At 35.8% G+C, this 5,267-nt stretch overlaps 1 protein-coding gene across 1 annotated transcript in view; it reads right to left on the reverse strand.

The window, feature by feature from the left end:
* Positions 1 to 841: 841 nt before the first annotated feature.
* The window catches only part of LOC107095048 (shaker-related potassium channel tsha2-like), a 7,263-nt gene continuing 2,837 nt past the window's right edge, over positions 842 to 5,267 (reverse strand). The window contains exon 2 of the mRNA XM_015391010.1: positions 842 to 920. The gene's annotated coding sequence lies outside the window, so the exon portion shown is untranslated. The remainder of the gene's footprint in view (positions 921 to 5,267) is intronic.

Raw genomic sequence — 5,267 nt, forward strand, 5'->3', positions numbered from 1 at the left:
TCAGCTAAAGTGCAGAATAGAGGAAAATGCACTTTTAGAACACTGTGTGATTGAATAATTCTGTGCACTTTTCGGTTTCAGACTTTTTTTGTAACAGGTGCAGCTGCTGAGAATTATTTTTGTTTCTTAACCGGTTTGGCTAGTGTCATTGTTATGTGTGCAAAGCTTAGCCAAGGAGGCAACACTTGATTTTAATTTTATACGTTTTTTTATTAAGCTTGCTTAATATTGTGCACAGCATAAAACCTTTAATGTATTTATTTATTGTATTTTATTTATTAATGAAAATATTTCTGTAGAATTTTTGAGACTTTGTTTTTATCCTTGTGGTATCAAAAATGGTATCGAGTATCGAATATTTTCCTTAGTATCGGTATCGAGTTGAAAAGATTAGTATCGTGACAACCCTAGTTTGTACCATATTTATATTTGGGAACATTGACTATTACTGTAGGTTATTTTAAAAAAGATCAGGACAGTTCTTTTCTTTGCAATAGTTCTCATTTTGTGATGGACTGGTCACCTATCCAGGGTGTCCTTTTAAATGCTGGAGATAGGAACTTGCACGTATACTGTATCAGGTATGCCTTTTTTAATTCCTTGTTAACATTTGTCAATGAGAGCGAAGAAACTCAAACAAACTGATTATTAGAATAGGGATATTTAGGTGTCTTTGAATGGCATGCTTGTTAGTGACAGACAAAAGGGTTTCAGTATTTAAGAAACTGTTGCCCTACCAGGTTTTCTCTCACAACTACTTCTAAGATTATAGATCAAAAGGTGAGAACGATGGAAGAAAGATAACAGTTGCTAAAATAATCAACTGAGATGAAAATTACCACCTTTGAATACCAACATGTCGAACCTTGAAGCAGATGCAGATGTGCTACAGCAGCAGAAGATCACATAGTGTCCCTTTCCTGTAAGAACAGGAAATGGAGGAAACTGTTTCCACAGGTTCAGGGGGAATAAAATAAAATAACAGATTGGAAAAAAACATTGCGAAGTTCAATGTGCTTCAGTTTTGGTTGCGTATTTCAAATGGTAGGGTCAGATTTTGGAGTAAAAAATATGAAGACTTGGATTCTTCCTGTTCACATCAATGGTTCAGGCTGTCCATGGTGGTGTTATAGTTTGGGCAATATTTTCCTCGTACAATGTGGCCATCTTAACAAATCGACAAAACTTTAAAAGCCAAAGTAGGTGGAAGTCCCAAGATCTTCCTCTAGTATTTTTCAATACAAGATCTTCTGCATTAAACCCACCCCTTAAGGAGAAGTGAGAAGCTTGCAGGAAGCATTGTGGAGCTTGAACTGTGGAGATTGAACCAGGCCTTTTCAGACTTCTTAGGAGCAGAACCTCACCCTGTTTTTAGGGGATTTTATTTTTTTGGGGGGGATATGTGCAACATTCAATTCTGCATCATGGCTTTACAGCTGCCAAAGTTGCAGCACCTGTGTAATGCCCTTATACAAATATAGACTAAAATCCCTGAGGAATGTTTTGCACATTATGTTGAATATCTGTAATGAAAAATAGATTAAGTTCTGAAGACAAAACTGGTGCAACATGTTACCAGCAAGGTGCACCTGATAAATTAGAAAAACATTTTCCATGTTTTGTCAGGGTACTGCCCCCTGCTTGGGTTTAGTTTGCGTTTCTTTGTGCTCTGTGTCTTTGTATTTGTTTTCTAGCAATGCTGAGTTCTTACGTTCCTCTCTGTTTCCCCCTTGTGTTTGTTTCCTTTCCACCGATCTCTATTTATTCACTGGATTGCCGATTGCCCGTTGTTAGTACGGGGTTGAAGTAAAGCCACCGGCCGCCATATTGATACTTCCTAGTTACACCGGTCGCAATGTAAACAATATGTGTGCCACAGTATCGAACAATGATGATGTTCTCATTTTCAGGGGGACTTAAGACTTTTGAAATAAAGATAAATTCATCACTTTGACACACACTGGCTGTTTCATAGCATAAGTAGATTATTTTAATTTATAATGAAAAAAATAGGCACATCAAATTGCATAGTCATTATGAAGTCAGTGAAGTCATATATATATATAGGGCTCAAATGTTTGGTTGGTTTTTCTTTCGTCAATATAACATGCAATATGTTATTGGCACATTACTTTTTCAAATGAGAAACAAAACAAACACTAAAAAAACGACAGTGTTATCCACTTAAAGAATTTCTACATTGACCTTTCACAGGGAATTGCTTTTGATTTACTTTACTTTCTATTTTCTTACATTAGACACGATGTCATGCTAACTCAGTTTTCCATTCAGTTTGAGATAGCCAGACTAATGTTACGCTACATAGTATACTATAGGATACATTCGTGTTTATATTGATTTTGTAGGTTAGTACATCCACTGATAGTGAAATTACCTGTGAAACGACTTCCCACAGCCAGCAAACTGCTTGTTTTTGCATTCAAAACGCTACCCATGTAGGCATTTTTACTGCGTGTCTCTGTGAGAGTGGGGAGTACCAGCATGGCGGACAGTGGCTTCACTTTTTTGGGCTATAAGCAATCCAGTGAATAAATATAGATGAGTGTTCCTTTCCCCATGGCTTCCTTCTAGTTGATCTTGCCCACACCTGCTCCCAAGCCTGTCTCGGTTCAGTCTCCCCATATATACACCACCTCTGCAGTCACTCAGTGCTGCTTTGTTGTTGTTTTGTTGATTCCTCATCTCTGGCTTTTTCCCTGATGTGTGCTGATTTTTTGGTTCCTTGTATTTTGATTTTTGGATTTTTGCTTCATCAGATCTACAAGTCTCACCTCTGCCCCTTGATCTCTGCATTTGGGTCCTCAAAAACCTCCACTCAGCTGTGACATTTTTATACTTTTATACACCTGTTCTAAAATACCATGAATTTTATAGATGATTTAAATAATGTATAACTGGCATTGTAATGCAATCTGTGTGATAAAGGAACAATGTTCTCTTCTTTCTCAGATTTTCCCTCTCAGTCGTTGAATTTTCAAATGATCTTTAGACATTTTATTGGTTATTCCTTGCAGTTTTTTTTGCTGATAGTTAATCAAGAAAGAAAATAAACCCTATGGCTGTAACCCTGAAAAAAGAAAATGAGAAAGTTGTGTGGTTTTCAGTTTGGATTGCAAGAGGTCCCTCTAGCAAAGTATTTCACTGAAATCAATCCAGCCCTCCCTGGCTTTTTATCGGTCACGCATACGTACATTACGAAACACGGTACCAATGCTGGCTTGGACTTTTCAAAATAAAAAGGTTAATGATTTTTAACTACAATCATTTATAATGCACACCCCTCTGGTCTAAAATGATTTATGTGTTTCTGTGAATATGGATATAGAAGAACGATTTTAATGTATTTTTTTATTTAATTAGTGTTTTACATGAAAGGTTCGAGCGCTTTATTTCAGAATGCCCACTTTTTTTTTTTTACCTGAGTTTCAATTGTTGTTAAACAAAAACGCTATTTCCAGTTTCTTATTTCATTTCAGGGTGAGAGTAGAGCATTCTAACCAGAGCTCATCATAGTCTGATATGGAATTTCAAAATCAAAAACAATAAATCTAAAATTCTATCTAATCTTACGTGAATATTGCTAGGAAACCTTCTGTTTATAGTTAATAACGTCATTTAAGGTTGACAGTAGGGCCCCCCTAGATGCTTCTCACCAATTATAATCAAGATCTGATGTGGAATATAAAAATTATAGCTTCTCAAAATATGTAAAATTGGTCTCTTTTATCTACTGTAAGTCGCTGTGAATATTGCTAAAGAAAACTCCCTGTTTCCTGTTTCCAGTCATTTATTTAATCTCAACGTGACAGTAGGACACCACTAGATGCTTTGCACTAGAAGTAATTGAGGCACAGGAAGACACAAAGCAGGATGTACTTCCTGAGGAGACTGAGGTCGTTCAACATCTGCAACAGGCTGTTGGAGATGTTCTACCAGTCTGTGGTTGCCAGTGTCCTGTTCTACACCGTGGTGTGCTAGGGGAGCAGCACATCCATGAAGGACACCTCCAGACTGGACAAACTGATGACTATTGTCAATCGTGCAATATTCCTCTCTCTCTCACTGTGCAAGAACACATGCCAACTACTGTATAGTCTCTGTATTTTTTTCACTTTTTTATAAATTAAAATATATTAAACTTATTTGTCCTCCAATATTAACAGCAAAATAGAAAAAAGTTAACAATTTTACAGTATTTGAAGGACTTTCAGAATTTCACATCAGACCTTAATGATATTTGGCGAGTAGCATCTTGGGTTATTTATCCTGAGGTGCAATCGGCAAATGGAAACTGGGAGATTCTAAGCAATATTGATGGTAACTTAGACAACATAAACTAATTTTACAGATTTTGAGAGGCTTGCTGTAAGCTTGAAGCAAAATCGTTAACTAGAAACAGGGATGTTTTTAACAATTTTGACAGCAACTTAGATAAAAGAGACCAATTTTTGAAATGCTTACAACGAAGTACAAATACAGTACAAATACTTCGTTACTGTACTTAAGTACACTTTTTAGGTGTCTATACTTTAGTCCATTACTGATTTTTCTTCCTACTTCTGACTTCTACTCATTACATTTTCACACAAGTATCTGTTAGTCTTGGCTTCAGTTTAATGTTTATAAATATTTATTTCACGTCATGTGCTCCATCGACATCTAGTGAAAACTAGTCTGATTGGATGAGTCATATAACGCAAACACTCATTGGTTAGCTAAAGGAAATCATCAGAAGCAAGCAGGTGTTCTTCAAACTGCAAACGTGAATTGTCTATGCCATGCTACAATGTGGGATTCAGAAAAAGATGTTGGAATGTCTGAAAGTATCGGGAGATGGAGACCAACAAGACCTCCCTCATCCTTGGCCCTATCTCAAAGAATTTTTCGAAATAAAAATTGTGCTTTAAATTCATATAGGGACATCTGGCCGTTTTTTTTAAAGGTTACTTTATACTTTTATACTTTAAGTAGTTTTGGAGTACATACTTTTTCACTTTTGAGTAAAGAGGTCAAGTTGATACTTCAACTTTTACCAGAGTGTTTTTAAACTGCAGTATCTATACTTCTACTTAATCAGAATCAGAAATACTTTAATAATCCCAGAGGGACATTACTTTTGTTACACGCTCCAGTTACAGTTTTATATATCTATATACCCTTCCAACTACACAAGATAATAAAGATAAAAATAAAAAAGATAAAATATATACACATATAGCTCTTCTGTATATGTATATATATATATA

The sequence above is a fragment of the Cyprinodon variegatus genome, unplaced genomic scaffold (genome assembly GCF_000732505.1).
Source record: "Cyprinodon variegatus isolate N-32 unplaced genomic scaffold, C_variegatus-1.0 Scaffold521, whole genome shotgun sequence".
In the NCBI taxonomy this organism is placed as follows: domain Eukaryota; kingdom Metazoa; phylum Chordata; class Actinopteri; order Cyprinodontiformes; family Cyprinodontidae; genus Cyprinodon; species Cyprinodon variegatus.